The following is a 9,154-nucleotide window of genomic DNA, read 5'->3' on the forward strand; positions in this document are numbered from 1 at the left end:
CCTCCACCAGATCTATTTCTGTCTTTTCTAACAAAGGTATAATTATCAATAGACAAGAAATGATCAGAAATAGAGTTGTCGAGTCTAGTTTCATTCAAGGCAAGTACATCCAGCACTTGATCTTCAAGAAGTAATTTAATTTCATCTAAATGCAGTGGCAAGCTGACAATATTCAAACTTGCAACCTTAAAACCCCTCACTTTGGGTATTAGATTATGATCAAGATTGCTGGAGGTACTATTATGTAAAATTCAATCGGAATAAAGATAATTCATAATGTTCTTAGCTAAAGCTGCATTGCCTTTTTCATTAAGATGAAGGCCGCTTTTGTTGAGTAAAGAGTTATTGATCTTACCATTATCTATAAAGCTCCAGCTGCGGTTACCTGTAAAGGCTTTTAGGATCTTGTTGGCCTCAGTTACTTTGCTTTTTAGACATTCATCGTCCGATCGTGTAACAATCCCAGATATGGTCACTCTTGCTTTAGAATTCTGGGATATATTTTCTGTTAGGTTGACAATACTTTCGGCAACTTGCCTTGGCGAGTGATTTCTCAGGTCGTTAGTGCCAATGTGTACAATTATCTCATCGGGATTTTTGTGAGCAGTTGGAATGACGTAGGACTCCATGTCCTCTACAGTTGCTCCCGGGAAACATTTCATATGTACCTTCGTATTGCCACGAGACATCTTCCACCACTTGAGCCCCTTTAGAATAGAATCACCAACTATATACACAGACTTAGAGTTCTCTTTTGTCAAGTCCACGGTATCAGGCTGGGAATTAGCAGACTCCTTGGGGACTGTACCATTAACGTTATTAGTCATATTAGTGCTGTTCTGCTTTGGCTTTTGATTCTTTTTCTTTTTGTTTACATTTTTGGATTGGTGATCCAGTTCGGACATAGTCGTTGTTGCTTCCTCATGCTGTATGAAATTATTTTCTTCTGTTGCTGCGACAATATTCGAGTCACGAAATTGATTAAACGGCATGGGACCAGGACCAAAACCTGTGGGACCAAAACCTTGTGCCGGAAAAGGAAAACATTGAGGAAAAGGTTCAGGACGTTGTAAAATCCTTAACGCTGTGACTAAACTTGATTTTTCACACTCGAGTTCCTGCACTGTTCTCCTTAAGCCAGTTATGCTTTCTCTTAATTGACCCACTTCTTCAGTAAGGCGAGAATTTTCTTCTTGTAATTTACAATTCAAATCATGAACCTCGTTGTTGTTGTTGTCATCTTCTTTATCTTTCCCGCCATTTTTTGAAAGTAAACGAATGTCATCTTTAATCTTGTTTATGTCTTGTACGATTGACTCTAGGTCAGTTTTGAATTGTAAGCACTCACAGGGATTAGCAGACGAATCTATAGAAACATCTATGTTGCCATTTAATGTGTCATACGAAGAATTATCTTCGACATCTTTGGAAGCTTCTCTTTCCGCTTGACCGCCATCATTAGAAGTCGAGTCAGATTCAACTTTATCTTCTGCTTTAAGATAGTCAGAAAAAACCCTGTTGAGTCCTTGACTGCCGGATCCTTGAAGAAGGATTTTTCTTGTGGTCTGATATAGCTTTACAGTACAATCTGCTGCCTTAAAAGACTGCATTTTATGGTGTTTGTCCTCGTTGACTTCGGTTGCCAAAATCGATTCATCATCCAAAAGATCAAATACTAATTTCTTCAAGGAATTAACATCTTTGGACCACAAAAAGTAGCTAGAATCACTATCGTAGGTTAAATACTTCTTAAAATTCGAATTATCCATAATTTGGAGTGTTATACTAACAGAAACTAGCAAATTTGCAAGAGCTTCGTGTTTTAGATGTGCACTCGTTGAACAGACGACAGAGAGAGAGAGAGAGAGAGAGAGAGAGAGAGAGAGAGAGAGAGAGAGAGAGAGAGAGAGAGAGAGAGAGAGAGAGAGAGAGAGAGAGAGAGAGAGAGAGAGAGAGAGAGAGATGTCTTTTATTTAATCTCGGGAAATTTCATCAATGTACAAATTGGTTTTCATGAAAACCGAGTTCATAGGTAATATATATCAAAAATTAATAATAACGTTAAGAATATATGGACAGAATTATGAAATAAATTCTCATCTACCCCCCAAAAATATTATAGTAATTAAAGTGTTAAGGACCAACAGAAGAAAGATTCCTCTTAAAAGATTTTAAATTATTGGACAGTCTGACACTTTGGGGTAACGAGTTCCACACTTTTGCACCGTCATAAGAGAGAGCTCTTTTTAAAAACTCAGTGCTGGGTTTCGGTAACTTTAAGCACTTCTCTCTACCACGAAGATCGTAGGTATTTTCTTGAAAATAAAAGAGTTCCCTTACAGATTTTGGTGCAAGTGCATTTAAAGTCTTAAACATCATTATTGCTTTATGCTCCTTTCTTCTTCTTTGTAAGCTTTTCCAGCCTAAAGAAGTTAAAATATCACTAGATCTGACATCGTAGCTGCTTTTTGTTATTATTCTTGCACCTCTATTTTGCATTTTTTGCAATCTTTCAGCAGACGTTACTGGTAAATTATCCCATACCACGTCACAATAGTCAAACCAAGGTAAAACGAGAGCCTCATATATGGTAATAGCTGTCTCCAAGGGGATGTAATCGCGGACTCGTCTTATGCCACTCAATCCAGAAGATATTTTTTTACAAATGTAATCAATATGAGCAGCCCAAGACACCCGTTCGTCAATCACAACACCCAGAGTTTTTGCTGTAGAGACTCTAGTAATTGGTTTGCTATTTAAATATATGTGTGGTTCGGAGGTAATTTTTTTCAATTTATCGTCAGAAGCAATAAACATGTGCTCTGTTTTAGCTGAATTTAAGCTAAGTTCGTTAGCTTTCAACCAGTTATGAATATTGGAAATATCAGCGTTCACCTCGTCAAATAGAGTCTTTTGTGATGTGCCACAAGTGGTGAGACTTGTGTCATCAGCATACATTCTAGCATTTGAAAATTTGACACTATTTGGCAGATCGTTTATGTAAATAATAAATAATAATGGCCCAAGGATTGAGCCTTGAGGGATGCCGCAATCGAGTGTTCTAGAGCTAGATAAGGTATGGTTTATGTAGCATCTCTGACTACGATCTGTGAGGTAAGATTTGAACCACTTTATCGACTCTTCTGCAATCCCATAATAGTATAATTTTTGGAGAAGTATAGAGTGATTTACTGTGTCAAAAGCTTTTTTAAAATCTAGGAAAGTGACACAGTTCAATTTACCTTCATCCATATTGGTAAGCCACTCCGTTGTGGCTTCTAGGAGTGCAGTAGTAGTCGAATGAAGCGGTCTAAATCCCGACTGCTTTTGAGAAAGTAAATTATTTGAGTTTAGATACTCATATAACTGGTTAAAAACTATTCTCTCGAAAATCTTAGCAATAGTAGGTAAGACCGAAATGGGACGGTAATTATTCAAATCATCTTTGTCATTAGCTTTATGAATTGGCGTAACTTTCGCAAGTTTCAAGCCGTTAGGAAAAATCCCTTTATCAACTGATTGATTGAATAGCTTCACTAGTGATTGACTTATTACTGGTGAAGCAATCTTGATGAAATGAGATGGTATACCGTCAAGACCTGTCGCTTTTTTAACGTCAATAGAATTAATGATTTTCGTAAGTTCATCAACTGATGTGTGTCGTAAGGTGAATGTTAGGCCAATTCTAATTAAATAATCATTATAAGCAGTCGGTCCATCGGGAATTAAACAAGCTAATTTAGTCCCAATTTCAGAAAAATGACAATTGAATACCTCAGCTATTTCTTTCGAGTCACTCATCGATGTATCACCTGTTTTGATAGATGTTACATAAGAGCCAGATTTAGTCCTTCGTGAGAGGACTTCATTAATAGCTTTCCAGACCTCCTTTGAGTTTTTTGAATTTTGTGCAAAATGATTTTCATAATATGACTTCTTGGCTCTTTTTATCTCGTTGTTGACGCGATTTCTAATAGACTTATAATCAGATTCAGAGAGAGAGAGAGAGATTCAGAGAGAGAGAGATATTCAGAGAAAGAGAGAGAGAGATTCAGAGAGATGCCTGAGTGGAGGAGGCTATAGGGTTTTGAATAAATGTTCCTCTAAATAGTTTCATTCAATTATTTTCTAATTTTCATACATATAAATAAAAAAGAAACATTTTAAAATTCCACAGCTGTTTCCAAGGTGATTTGTAGCCCGCTGACCAGAAGTATGGCTGACGCTCATCCTGATGAAAAGATCACTCGGCCGGAGGAGTTCGTGTCTCAAGAGACAGACCATCATAGGATTTTCTCTTTTTAGTCTTTATCTATAACAGTAACCTAAATCCTTTCACAACTACCTCAGGTTTCATCTGATGGTTGATCTGGGATTAATGAACAGAATCCTTGAGTAAAGTTGGCCAGTTCTTATCGGGAGAACTTAAAAAATCTAAAACCTGATTGTTTATTGACGTTTTTCGGGAAATCCTTTGAACAGATTAGTTAGGATTATGCCTAGTATAGTTTCAGTTATTCGAGATGTGTTTGATAAACCACATCAAGTAAACCATTCAGTAATAGACAAGGAAGTCTATCAGTAAATTAAGGAGTCTGTTTATCTCAAGCGGATTTCTTTGGTATAAGATAAACTGAGCTTGACTGATAATGAAGGTCAGACCGTAGTTCCATATAGATTTTAAATCATTAATTTCACTCCTAGAATAACTGGATCTTTGGAATTCCTAGCCTTGGACAGGGTGCATATAATGCAGGCTCAGACATGCGCAGAACTGATGGGTACTCTTGGCACTTTGTCGAGCATGCGCAGTATGAAACAAAGCAAGCAATTCCTGGATTTTAATAAGAGTCGTCAATAGGGGGCAAAACTACAACAGGCCTTAGACCATGCCTCTATGCAACGAATAGTCCCCTTCACAGTTCCCTGCGCCATCTTGAAAGCTAGCCGTGCCTTCGCATCGAAGCGAGACGAACCGTGAGCTTGCAATGATAGAGACATGCGAATAATTGTCTAAGGTGTTAAAAAAAGTCTCTATCATTGCAAGCTCACCGTTCGTCTCGCTTCGATGCAAAGGCACGACCACCTTTCAAGATGGCGCAGGGAACTGTGAAGGGGACTATTGACATAGCTTGGACCATTTACAAAATCTGCGATCAATGCGAAATAAAATATCTATAGAGTTTCTTTGAAACACCGACTGCCGCCGGTAAACAAGGAAGGACGTTAGGAAAATATAGCAATGCTCAGTCAAAATACGTTTTATTTACTCAAGGTTCATTGCCATAATGAAAGAACGGATGAATCAACAGATACACTGAAAGAAAATAATGAAAGCCAATCTCTTTTACGGCGATCAAAACTAAAAGTTTGCTCAGTCAACATTCGTGACTAAAGCGTTTGGTGCTTTGTTTAGAAGCTGTTTTTTTTTTCAAGGGAAGAAAACCCGTTTGAGCAACGGAGGGGAGAGTCTAAGAAATTCTTTTCACGTATGAGATGCCAGGTCCAAGAATCCAATGAGAGGCGTCAGTCACATTTACAAACCCAGCGCCTGTCGATTCAAGCTTTCAAACCCCCGTGCGAGAGCGTCTGTATTTTTTCCGCAACTGCTCCAAACTGCAATGTATATCCGAGGGCAGGAAAAGAGAATGATAATCTACTTCATGTCACACTCTCTGGTATCAGAGAGGACACAGAGGATGGTATTCTTGTACTGACTAGCATCATCAGGTCTTAACGTCCACCTTATGAAACACATCCCCAAACACAAGCTTTTTACAACTGGAGGTATGCTTTAATGAGTACTGTTTACATGTTCTTAGAGAATTGACTCTTCAAATATGATGAACTTTTGCACGGCTATGTCTTCGAAATATGACGATATGATATGAATATTTGTTCTCTTTTTTAAACAGGAAAGTGTTCATGATTGTATATCGGGAGGACGATTGTGGAGATACGTAGTTTTTGGGGACTAACTTTTGTTCAGCAATATCTTTTGTGGGAGTTGGATTGGAGGTTGGGGGGGGGGGGGGGGGGAGCTGGGATGAGGGAAGTGGGTGGAAAATATGACGTCATGTCAACAATCAAGTATTCATGTAGTCACAAGGGGACAAAATATTACCAAGATTGAAAGAAACTTTGACTAACAAGCTATCGGTTCCTAAGAAGAAATTACCGGTTGTTTGATAATGAGGTGATATATTTATCATATTTTTTCTCATCTTGATCTTCTTTACTTTTTAGTTTGCATGGCGATCCAAATGCTTGAGCTTTTGATCACACAATTCGAAGGCTCTCCAAGAATTCAATATTTGATCTAGTGCCATCCTACTCTTCATCATTCTCTGTCTCCGATTCTCCTTACATTTTGCTGAACCGTCAATTTTCTTCTGTGTCCTCTGACGTATCCTGTATCCCAATTAACTTTAACAAATGATATGTTTTTCTTAAACTTAATTAGCTGTTCACAAACGAAATTATACTATAATTACCTCAGAACATTGCTTTTGAAAGTGGAACTATCTTTGATAACGCATTTCCGCAACAGAAATTGACTTCGGGAATGATTGAACAATTAGTCAAGTTAAAGATCCTTTTCCGCTCTTAATTTTCTTCCACTCTAAAGCTAGGCTCTTTAGAGAGTCAGTTATTAAATTTGACTCAAAGAGCAATAAATCCGAACAAAATACGATATACATATGTATATATACACATTTATATTTACTTTTAAAGTTGAAAGAATATTTTGTGGATTATTATAAAAAAGAAACAGAGAAAACGAGAGAATGATCTCATGACAACATCTATTTTTGGTCATCTATAAGTAAATAAAAAATCTTCAAATTTTATCGATACCCTGAAGCTCAAGAGAATGTTTTTGGGAAATTATTTCTAGCTTTAAAGCAATTTCGAAGGCTCAGTGCCTTTTGGGGATTTCAGCTTCACATAAGTATGAAATTCAACGCAAAACATAATGTTGAATAACAACATTTTCCGTCGGTGTATCATGTTATTGATCGTCAATGATCTTGGCACCATAGTTAATATTAATTATGGTGGCACAACGCTTGTTTAATACCCTTATTGAAAAATTTTTTTGCCATTGTCTTTTGGGCGATTTTTTCTTCTCTAACGAGCTACTTTTTAAGACGAAAACCCTACACATTGCCTCCTCAAAGTAAAGCCATTACTTAACTATAAAATGCATGAACAAAAAATATTTCATTACTAAATGTCATCACAAAATAGAAGACCGAAGGAAGAGCATGGAGAAAAGAGAGAGACTTACATGCCTAATTAGAAATTTCACATCAATACATTGTAAGAAATGTGTCCTGCGAAGAGAGAGGGGGGTCATTACTGTGTTCCCCTGTCCGGACGAATCAAAAAATTCCCAGATACGCTCTCTCCTCCCATTAGAAAAAAATATCCCCGGCACATGATGAGCGTTTTCAAATGTTTTTCGTTCACGCGCAAATGCAATAACGATTTTAAACCACTTTTAAGCCGGTAATCTAGTACAATGCTTGCGCCAATTAAGCTCAGCTCTTTAACCCCACACCGGGCACGAACAATCATTGATCGATCTAATCTATCAAAGTACAAACAAACATAAGAGATCATCTGAAGTAAAAACAAGCAAACAAAATCCGATGACGTACTAGTTGCTCTCAAAGTTTAGTCCAGAACTCGCGGAAATGTTTAACTGCCATCTCAGCTTAAAGGATCTTCTTGGACTTGAAATGTCCTGCAGCTGACAGTATCTCACATATTGTAAAAACCCTTAATATTTCCGTTAGGGAGTGAAGGTTGTCGACAATTAGCATTGATCTGTTTAATTTAAGGGATCAGTAAGTCTTGATAATCGCAAACAATCATTAGTGGTTAAGAAAGGAAGCTAACGACAAGCCATGGAGTTATAAGAACAGCGACTTACTTCTAGATAGCACAGTACTCGATTCATTATAAGTGGAAATCAAGGCGAGATTCAGAAGAACTATACTAACCTTCAGTGAAATTCAAGGTAAGAGAAAACGTGCATCAGTGAACTAGACATATGGTAGAACAAATCTATATGAACATTTTTAAATGAAGAATTATCTGCCTGACTGTTTTTAGGTATTATATATTTTGTCTTTTTCATTTTATATATTTTCATTCCTCTTACTAAAACCACAGAAACACCTGATATATTTTCTGTTTTATTCAACTTTTTTCCCGCTTTTCCATCTTCCATTTATTTACAGAATCCGTGTCCCAAGAACGTCTAGTTCCTTCCCCTTCGTCTGTCTCGTCGTATTAAGATCGTTAGTTTTAGTGCTCATATTGATATATCTTGTGGTTCCATCTCTTCCGCCTTTTTCTTGTCACTCTTTCTCCAGGCCATTATCCAGGGATTTCATATCCAAGGATATTAATCGTACACTTATCTGATTCAACACTTCACTTCCATGTAAATAGTGTAATTCTGGAATGAGTGCCACAGATTTGTTAACCACTGCCTATTAAATCAGTGCTACTCTCTGGTAGAACAAGGACCATTGCTTTATCTTGTTTTTGACCTTAGCCTCTCAATCTTTTGAGCCTCTTAGAAACCGAAAAAAACAACTTAAGCACTATCTTAAGCTTTCATTTTCACATTTCCTCAAACCTTTTAAAGCGCTTTAAAAACTATTCAAAACTTTCCCTCATCAGTCCTCGCTCTCATCAAGTATAATTCGAAAGGCGATTGGTTCCGTACCTCGTTACAAAGTAATTTATTTTACAATCACATAGCGGACATGTTGTATAAACAATAATTACCTCCTTCGGCTTAAACAAAGGAGAGACGAATCCCGACAATCGTACAGTTAAAGAGGCTCACACTAAAAAAGCTTCTACGGAGCACTTTTGCGGAAGGGGGAAGGGGGTTGATAGCGGAGAAAGACCTCACTAACAGACGTCAGTAGAGCCGGGTCATAACAGAAGCTTATCTTTTGGTTCAGCACTTCAATCTTCAAAGACACGTACTTTGTTTTGTTCTTATTATGATTTTTATTTCAGAATAAAAAAAATAAATCTCAAATTTAATTAAAATTCGACTTTTATAGCATGATATTTACCTCGCGTAAATATTCCATCGATAATCACTTCTTCGCCTTCAGCGAATAAT

The 9,154-nt window shown here is 37.2% G+C and overlaps 1 long non-coding RNA gene across 1 annotated transcript; it reads left to right on the forward strand.

Moving 5' to 3' along the window:
- The first annotated feature begins 2,496 nt into the window (after positions 1 to 2,496).
- Positions 2,497 to 4,586, forward strand: LOC148914004 (uncharacterized). The gene is made up of 2 exons (XR_016121503.1): positions 2,497 to 3,076; positions 4,178 to 4,586. It is a non-coding gene; the product is annotated as an uncharacterized LOC148914004 (long non-coding RNA).
- Positions 4,587 to 9,154: the final 4,568 nt, after the last annotated feature.

This window comes from Actinia tenebrosa, unplaced genomic scaffold, assembly GCF_029948245.1.
Source record: "Actinia tenebrosa isolate PJP-AT-01 unplaced genomic scaffold, QUT_ActTen_1.0 PGA_scaffold0__85_contigs__length_37466705, whole genome shotgun sequence".
Classification (NCBI taxonomy): domain Eukaryota; kingdom Metazoa; phylum Cnidaria; class Anthozoa; order Actiniaria; family Actiniidae; genus Actinia; species Actinia tenebrosa.